The sequence below is a fragment of the Schistocerca serialis genome, chromosome 3 (assembly GCF_023864345.2).
Source record: "Schistocerca serialis cubense isolate TAMUIC-IGC-003099 chromosome 3, iqSchSeri2.2, whole genome shotgun sequence".
Lineage (NCBI taxonomy): Eukaryota > Metazoa > Arthropoda > Insecta > Orthoptera > Acrididae > Schistocerca > Schistocerca serialis.
This window is the reverse complement of record NC_064640.1, coordinates 509518219-509528800: the sequence shown is the minus strand read 5'-3', so window position 1 is coordinate 509528800 and position 10582 is coordinate 509518219.

Here is a 10582-nt window from a genome sequence, read left to right as displayed (position 1 = left end):
CACGGTGGTGCTAGACGGCACGAGCAGTTAACTCATTGGGACACTCATATAGTAAAACCCTTACATTTCTGACTCCATAACTTGATGGCACAAATTGAACATTACTCACGCTCCCGTCAATAAGATGATATTTCTATACGCCACCATAGTCCACCACAAAATTCTTGCAAATTTCAATTGAGAGGAATTTCACAAGTCAACAGTATTGCACGAAAATCTAACTGTAAAATGTCCACAATTTCTTCAGATAGTTTTAGTCCCTCGAACATCCGTTCATGATTATTAAGGTTATTTTTGTTCTGTCGCTGCAACTACAAAAATGCGTGTTTTTTTTTGACCAGACGCTTTTCGCTGTATTGAGGTAAGGCATCATAAGTGGTCGGTAATTATGTTAGTCACATTTTGATTTGCTTTTAGATCAAAAAACAGTTCCTTACGAATAAGTTAATTTGTACTTACGGTGTTTTTTGGTTGATTTCTCGCTTACATCGGGAAATGCCGACTACTAGCACATCGTTGTTTTTCTACGTTAGAAACTGATAATTTTGATCTAATTTTTAGTTGTTCTGCAGGAATATGCTTTTCTTATGGTTTTAATGGCTCTGAGCACTATGGGACTTAACTTCTGAGGTCATCAGTCCCCTACAACTTAGAGCTACTTAAACCTAACTAACGTAAGGACATCACACAAATCCATGCCCGAGGCAGGATTCGAACCTGCGACCGTAGCGGTCGCGCGGTTCCAGGTTGTAGCGCCTAGAACAGCTCTGCCACTCCGGCCGGCTTCTCTTATGTTTTTCACAACAGACTTTTATGCACACCTCTATATTCTGTTTGTTTTTGTACTTCTAAGTATGTGTTGTGGTTTGTATTTTGCAGTGACTAACATAACCTTTCCACTACTTTGTTTTTGATCTACAGCTTTTTTTACTAGATTATTGTATGTGTGTAATTTTATTTTATTAAGTTTATGTGTACTTATGTACTGTGTAAGAGTAGGGAAAGAATAGCGATGGAGGGAAGGGAGAAACCATGATGAGTGGGCATAAGTATATAGCAGTGTGATGGAGTGTGAGTTGGAAGAGAAGGTGAGGAACGAGAAGTGAAATGAAATTTTGAGTGGCGGGTGGGAGTGGGAGGGAGGAAGGATGGAAAAGGCTCTTTTGTTTTTCATGCAATTCCATCGGTTATTCTTTATAGAGCCTGATTTCCAATATTTATTTCGTCATTGAGCGACTGTTTATAATTTCAACATACGAAAAGCATGAACACAAAAGAAACAGTTGCTCAATGACCAAATAAATATTGGAAACCAGACTCTATTTAGAATAACAGATAAAATTAAATGAAAAAGAAAAGAGCCTTTTCCACCCGTCACTCCATCCCATTCTCTCAAACTCCTCCCCTCCCCACCCTTCCTCCACTCAAAATTTCATCTCACTTCTCGCTCCTCACCTTCTCCTCTAACCTACACTCTATCACACTGCTATATACTTACGTCCATTCATCATGGTTTCTCCCATCTCTACACAAAAAAAGACCCTCCATCACTATTCCTTTCCTACTCTTACACAGTACATAAATACATAGAAACGTAATTAAACAGAATTACGCACATAAAATAATCTAGTGAAAGAAAACGTTGTGGGTCAAGGACAAAGTAGTGGAACGGTTATGTTGGCAACACTACAAAAACACAAACCACAACACATACTTAGAAGTACAAAAACAAACAGAATGTAGTGGTGAGCATAAAGTTATGTTTTGAAAACATAAGAAATGCATAGTCCCGCAGAACAACAAAAAATTAGACCAAAATTATCAGTGTCTAGCGCAGAAAAACAACAATGTGCTAGCAGACGTCATTTCCCGATGTAAGCGAGATATCAACCTAAAATCACCGTAAGTACGAATCAACTTATTGTTAACGAACTGTTTTTCAATCAGAAAGCAAATCAGAATGTAAATAATATAATTACAGACCACTGATGATGCTTTACCTCAATAAAGTGAAACACGACTTATGAAAAATTCACTGATTTTTATAGTTGCAACGACAGAACAAAAATACCATGAAGAATCATAAAGCAATTGTAGCCGTGTGGAGGGTCTAAACCAGAGGCTCAGACGACTCTGCGACTATAATGGTTCCAAATTCATCGACCTCCGTTATTGGGTGGAGAACTGTAGGGCCCCCCTAGACAGGTCAGGCGTGCACTACACACCGGAAGCAGCTACTAGGGTAGCAGAGTACGTGTGGCGTGCACACGGGGTTTTTTTAGGTTAGAGGGCCCCCCCCCCTTGGGCGAAACGATACAATACCTGACGGCTTACCAGAGAGGACATTATCATCGTTGATAAAGAACGTCCGTCCTCAGAGACCAAAAACAGGAAAAGTTAGCGTAATATTGGTAAACTGCAGGAGTATCCAGGGCAAGGTTCCTCAATTAGTATCTCTTATTGAAGGAAATAGTGCGCATATAGTATTAGGAACGGAAAGTTGGTTAAAACCGGAAGTGAACAGTAACGAAATCCTAGACACAGAATGGAATATATACCGCAAGGATAGGATAAACGCCAATGGTGGAGGAGTATTTATAGCAGTAAAGAATTCAATAATATCCAGTGAAGTTATTAGCGAATGCGAATGTGAAATAATCTGGGTTAAGTTAAGTATCAAAGGTGGGTCAGATATGATAGTCGGATGCTTCTATAGACCACCTGCATCAGCAACCGTAGTAGTTGAGCGCCTCAGAGAGAACCTGCAGAACGTCGTGAAGAAGTTTCGTGATCATACTATTGTAATAGGGGGAGACTTCAATCTACCAGGTATAGAATGGGATAGTCACACAATCAGAACTGGAGCCAGGGACAGAGACTCTTGTGACATTATCCTGACTGCCTTGTCCGAGAATTACTTCGAGCATATAGTTAGAGAACCAACTCGTGAAGCTAACGTTTTAGGCCTCATAGCAACAAATAGACCGGAACTTTTCGACTCCGTGAATGTAGAAGAGGGTATCAGTGATCATAAGTCAGTGGTTGCATCAATGACTACAAGTGTAATAAGAAATGCCAAGAAAGGAAGGAAAATATATTTGCTTAACAAGAGTGATAGGGCACAAATCGCAGAATATCTGAGTGACCACCATCAAACGTTCATTTCTGAGGAAGAGGATGTGGAACAAAAATGGAAAAAATTCAGAAACTTCGTCCAGTACGCCTTAGATAAGTTCGTACCGACTAAGGTCCAAAGCGAGGGGAAAGATCCACCGTGGTATAACAATCATGTACGAAAGGTACTACGGACACAAAGAAAGCTTCATCATAGGTTTAAGAGTAGTCGAATCAGAGCTGATAAGGAAAAGCTGAACGAAGCGAAAAAGAGCGTAAAGAGAGCAATGAGAGAAGCATTCAACGAATTCGAACATAAAACATTGGCAAACAATCTAAACAAGAACCCTAAAAAGTTTTGGTCATATGTAAAATCGGTAAGCGGATCTAAATCCCCTATTCAGTCACTCGTTGACCACGATGGCACCGAAACAGAGGACGACCGAAGAAATGCAGAAATACTGAATTCAGTGTTCCGAAACTGTTTCACTGCGGAAAATCGTAACACGGTCCCTGACTTCAGCCGTCGCACGGACGCCAAAATGGAAAATATTGAAATAAACGATATCGGAATTGAAAAACAACTGCTGTCACTTAGTAGCGGAAAAGCATCCGGACCAGACGAGATACCCTTAAGATTCTACAGTGATTATGCTAAAGAACTTGCCCCCTTTCTATCAGCAATTTATCGTAGATCGCTGGAAGAACGTAAAGTACCTAGCGAGTGGAAGTAAGCGCAGGTCGTTCCCATTTTCAAGAAGGGTCATAAATCAGATGCGAATAATTATAGGCCTATTTCGTTTACGTCAATCTGTTGTAGAATAATGGAACATGTTTTGTGTTCTCGTATTATGACGTTCTTAGATAATACAAATCTCCATCATCATAACCAACATGGATTCCGCAAACAGAGATCATGTGAAACTCAGCTCGCCCTATTTGCCCAAGAAATTCACAATGCCGTAGACACTGGCGAGCAGATTGATGCCGTATTCCTGGACTTCAGGAAGGCATTTGATACGGTTCCGCACTTACGTTTAGTGAAAAAAATACGAGCTTACGGAATATCGGACCAGGTTTGTGATTGGATTCAGGATTTCCTAGAAGAAAGAACACAACATGTCATTCTTAACGGTTCAAAATCTGCAGATGTAGAGGTAATTTCGGGAGTACCGCAGGGAAGCGTGATAGGACCTTTATTGTTTACAATATACATAAATGACTTAGTTGACAACATCGATAGCTCCGTGAGGCTATTTGCAGATGACACGGTTGTCTACAAGAAAGTAGCAACATCAGAAGACTCGTACGTACTCCAGGAGGACCTGCAGAGGATTAATGCATGGTGCGACAGCTGACAGCTTTCCCTAAACGTAGATAAATGTAATATAATGCGCATACATAGGGGCAGAAATCCATTCCAGTACGATTATGCCATAGGTGGTAAATCATTGGAAGCGGTAACGACCGTAAAATACTTAGGAGTTACTATCCGGAGCGATCTGAAGTGGAATGATAACATAAAACAAATAGTGGGAAAAGCAGGCGCCAGGTTGAGATTCATAGGAAGAATTCTAAGAAAATGTGACTCATCGACGAAAGAAGTAGCTTACAAAACGCTTGTTCGTCCGATTCTTGAGTATTGCTCATCAGTATGGGACCCTTACCAGGTTGGATTAATAGAAGAGATAGACATGATCCAGCGAAAAGCAGCGCGATTCGTCATGGGGACATTTAGTCAGCGCGAGAGCGTTACGGAGATGCTGAACAAGCTCCAGTGGCGGACACTTCAAGAAAGGCGTTACGCAATACGGAGAGGTTTATTATCGAAATTACAAGAGAGCACATTCCGGGAAGAGATGGGCAACATATTACTACCGCCCACATATATCTCGCGTAATGATCACAACGAAAAGATCCGAGAAATTAGAGCAAATACGGAGACTTACAAGCAGTCGTTCTTCCCACGCACAATTCGTGAATGGAACAGGGAAGGGGGGATCAGATAGTGGTACAATAAGTACCCTCCGCCACACACCGTAAGGTGGCTCGCGGAGTATAGATGTAGATGTAGATGTAGATTCTAACTAAATACTCACTAAACACTGTTTTATCTGTTGAATGGGACCATTCTGGTTTTCTTTCTAATTTTTTTGGCTTTCGGCCGTGTCCATACAACCATGATTGGACAACGCAGGGTACGAAGTTGTCGCCATTTTACTGAGAGTGAATTACACCACACAACGTAGGTCTCGGCCTTAGACGGTGCTCGCCTCCCATCCGCAAGCACGACGTAAACACTTTCCCGAGCACCCGCTCAGCTCCGCAAGATGTGCAGCCACCGGCAAACTCTTTTCGGCTATCAGTGCACGCTCCTCGAAACAACCCAAACTTCCAAATGTCACTCTGTCCACATCCTTACATAATGTTCCACTAAATTCACCACCTCATGCTCGTAATGTGAGTTGTGTTCCTGCATCAGGGAGAATGAAGCAACGAGGAATCGAGACTAATGTCGTTCTGGTCGTGTGCCCTCAAATGGTTCAAATGACTCTGAGCACTATGGGACTTAACTTCTGAGGTCATCAGTCCCCTAGAACTTAGAACTACTTAAACCTAACTAACCAAAGGACATCACACACATCCATGCCCGAAGCAGGATTCGAATCTGCGACCGCAGCGGTCGCGCGGTTCCAGACTGTAGCGCCAGAACCGCTCGGCCACCCCGGTCGGCCGTGTGCCCTCCTAGACTCGTATTACTTACATGCATGTCTGAAAGAACAGATGGTGTTGACTATCGATAGCTGTATGAAATACTTAATACTTGCAAATTTACTCGCTGACTGCGAATTCCTTGAAGTTAGCTGTATTATGAGTAGATCTACTGCTCAATAGTGATACAAGGAAATCTGTGCCACACTAAGAGTCGAGCCCCGATTTCTTACAAGTGGTCTCCTTATGTTGGAAACAATAGACTGGCTGGGTGAGATTAAGATATGTGAACACGAAATAAGCAGTCTTGCATATGCGGATGACTTAGTTGTGATGCCAGATTCGATTGAAAGTTTGCAAAGTAATATTTCAGAGCTAGATCAGAAATGTAAGGACTATGGTATGAAGATTAGCATCTCCAAAACGAAAGTAATGTCAGTGGGAAAGAAATATAAGCGGATTGAGTGCCAAATAGGAGGAACAAAGTTAGAACAGGTGGACGGTTTCAAGTACTTAGAATGTATATTCTCACAGGATGGCAACATAGTGAAAGAACTGGAAGCGAGGTGTAGCAAAGCTAATGCAGTGAGCGCTCAGCTACGATCTACCCTCTTCTGTAAGAAGGAAGTCAGTACCAAGACTAAGTTACCTGTGTACCGTTCAATCTTTCGACCAACTTTGTTGTATGGGAGCGAAAGCTGGGTGGATTCTGGTTACCTTATCAACAATGTTGAGGTTACGGATATGAAAGTAGCTAGGATGATTGCAGGTACTAGTAGAAGGGAACAATGGCAGGAGGGTGTCCACAATGAGGAAATCAAAGAAAAACTGGGAATGAACTCTATAGATGTAGCAGTCAGGGCGAACAGGCTTAGATGGTGGGGTCATGTTACACGCATGGGAGAAGCAAGGTTACCCAAGAGACTCATGGGTCCAGCAGTAGAGGGTAGGAGGAGTTGGGACAGACCAAGGAGAAGGTACCTGGATTCGGTTAAGAATGATTTTGAAGTAATAGGTTTAACATCATAAGAGGCACCAATGTTAGCACTGAATAGGGGATCATGGAGGAATTTTATAAGGAGGCTATGCTCCACACTGAACGCTGAAAGGCATAATCAGTCTTAAACGATGATTATGATGGTCTCCTTAACCATTTCGGATATCCGTGCGCGTTCCCTGGACCGACTACACCTTCCATATTTCACACTGTCTATATCTTTATATGATAGCCCAGTGTGACATACGGAAATTTGGATTGGTATGGGAAGCGTGCTCAGATACGTGCTGCACGAAATATCAGTTGAACTGAGAATACCATGTCTTTGTCGAGGAGAGGAAATCTGAAATTTAGTTTTGAACGCAACGCCGAAAGGCCTACCCCACATCCTATTCATAATGGATGGTAAATTATGTAAATTTGCTTGTTGGGGAACTGTTAGGTGTTCAGATTAACAAAACTGTGAACATGGTGTATGCATAATCTATAAATAACGACGTTTCTGAAAGAATAGTCTGGACCACCAATGATGGTGTAAAACTAAAACATAGCGATGGGCCTGTGAGCACAGTATCAATAATACACACAGGGTTTGGCTTGCGATCTGCGAGAGTCTGTAACTCACCATTCAAGTTGCCGCTCGAAAGGACTGCATAGCTACTACATGACAGTTTAAGGTATCAGAAAAGAAATGAGGTCAGAAGACTTTTGGCATGTCCAGCTTAATGACAATCGAATTGTTAAACTAGAGCCGGCCGCTGTGACTCAGCTGTTCTAGGCGCTTCAGTCCGGAACCGCGCTGCTGCTACGGTCGCAGGTTCGAATCCTGCCTCGGGCATTGGTGTGTGTGATGTCCTTACATTAGTTAGGTTTAAGTAGTTCTAGGTTCTAGGGGACTGATGACCTAAGATGTTAAGTCTCATAGATCTTAGAGCCACCACCTGAAACTCGAGAAACGGGAGGGGGTGGCTTATGCGGCTTCACAGCCGTCTGCAATTCGGGGGCACAAAGCACCGTTCTTCTGCACTCCCGTAGCCATGACTTCACCGTCCGGCTTGAAATGACACTGCCTCTTACATCCCAAGGGACGACTCCCATAACGGCCAGCCGTCTACCTCCAGTGCCCGCTCTCCCCTGACGGCATCTTGCAGCCCTCGACACATCATTATTGCAGCATGCAGGACATCCAATCAGAATATAGAAGCACATAGACATTGGAACCCCATTTTTATTACATATTCGTGTAGTACTTAAAGAAATATGAATGTTTTAGTTGGACCACTTTTTTCGCTTTCTGACAGATGGCGCTGTAATAGTCACAAACGTGTAAGTACGTGGTATCACGTAACATTCCGCCAGCACGGACGGTATTTGCTTCGTGATACATTACCCGTGTTAAAATGGACCGGTTACCAATTGCGGAAAAGGTCGATATCGTGTTGATGTATGGCTATTGTGATCAAAATGCTCAACGGGCGTGTGCTATGTATGCTGCTCGGTATCATGGACATCGTCCAAGTGTCCGGACCGTTCGCCGGATAGTTACGTTATTTAAGGAAACAGGAAGTATTCAGCCACATGTCAAACGTCAACCACGACCTGCAACAAATGATGATGCCCAAGTACGTGTTTTAGCTGCTGTCGCGGCTAATCCGGACATCACTAGCAGACAAATTGCGTGAGAATCGGGAATCTCAAAAACGTCCGTGGTGAGACTGCTACATCAACATCGATTGCACCCCTACCAAATTTCTATGCACCAGGAATTACATGGCGACGACTTTGAACTTCGTGTACAGTTCTGCCACTGAACACAAGAGAAATTACGGGACGATGATACATTTTTTGCACGCGTTCTATTTAGCGACGAAGCGTCATTCACCAACAGCGGTAACGTAAACCGCCATAATATGCACTATTGGGCAACGGAAAATCCACGATAGCTGCGACAAGTGGAACATCAGCGACCTTGGCAGGATAATGTATGATGCGGCATTATGGGGGGGGGGGAAGGATAATTGGCTCCCAGTTTATCGATGGCAATCTAAATGGTGCAATGTATGCAGATTTCCTACATAATGTCTTACTGATGTAACTACAAGATGTTTCACTGCATGACAGAATGGGGATGTATTTCCAACATGATGGATGTCCGGCACGTAGATCACGTGCGGTTGAAGCGGTATTGAATAGCATATTTCATTACAGGTGGACTGGTCGTCGAAACACCATACCATGGCCCGCACGTTCACCAGATCTGACGTCCCCGTATTTCTTTCTGTGGGGAATGTTGAAGGATATTTGCTATTGTAATCCACCGACAACGCCTGACAACATGCGTCAGCGCATTGTCAATGCATGTGCGGACATTGTGGAAGGCGAACTACTCACTGTTGAGAGGAATGTCGTTACACGTATTGCCAAATGCATTGAGGTTGACGGACATCATTTTGAGCATTTATTGCATTAATGTGCTATTTACAGGTAATCACGCAGTAACAGCATGCATTCTCAGGAATGATAAGTTCTCGAAGGTATATGTATCACATTGGAACAACCGAAATAAAATGTTCAAACGTACTTACATTCTGTATTTTAATTTAAAAAATCTACTTGTTACCAACTGTTCATGTAAAATTGTGAGCTATGTGTTTGTGACTATTACAGCTCGATCTAACACAAAGTGAAAAAAGTGGTCCAACTAAAATATTCATATTTCTTTACGTAATACGCGAATATATAACAAAAATGGAAGTTCCTATTTAAAAAAACGCAGTTGATATCCGTTTGACCTAAGGCAGCGCCATCTAGAGGCCATCCATAGCGCCATCTGGTTTCCCCCTTCAAGCCAGACAAGTTTCGTTCTGTGTAGTTTTTTCGTTTGACACTTATTTCTTAAGATATTTGGCCCGGTCACGATCAATGGACCACACTATATATATATATATATATATATATATATATATATATATATATATATATATATATATATATATATATATGCTGCCATGGCAGCAATTCATTTATTCTTCCTCCACCAAACAGGGTCTAATAACCCTTTAGGACTAAATGGAGATATTGAAAAAATCTCATTTCACCCATACTTTACTTTCAAGGACTCTATTACATTTGTATTAATAACATCATTATTAATTATACTGTGCTTGATTAATCCTTACCTCCTAGGAGATCCAGATAATTTTGTACCTGCCAACCCGTTAGTAACCCCCGTCCATACTCAACCAGAATGATATTTCTTATTTGCATACGCAATTCTACGATCAATCCCTAATAAACTAGGAGGTGTTATTGCATTATTCTTATCAATTAGAATCTCAATAATTTTACCATTTTATAATAAAACACCATTCCGAGGTATTCAATTCTATCCTATCAATCAGATTTTATTCTGAATTATAGTAGTTGTTGTATGCTTATTAACATGAATTGGAAAACGACCTGTTTAAGAACCTTACATTATAACAGGACAAATCTTAACAATTATCTGCTTTACATATTTCTTAATTAATGTACATGTTGCAAATGCATGAGATAAACTAATTAAGGAATAATAAGTTAATTAGCTTAGGAAAATCATATGTTTTGAAAACGTAAAACTAGAAGTTTAACTCTTCTATTAACTTTTCTTAAAAAATTTCACTAAATAAACGAAATAAATAAAATCTTTAAACCAACAAAGAAAATAAAAAAATTTAAAGATAATGGCAAAAAACTTTTTCAAGCTAAGTACATTAACTT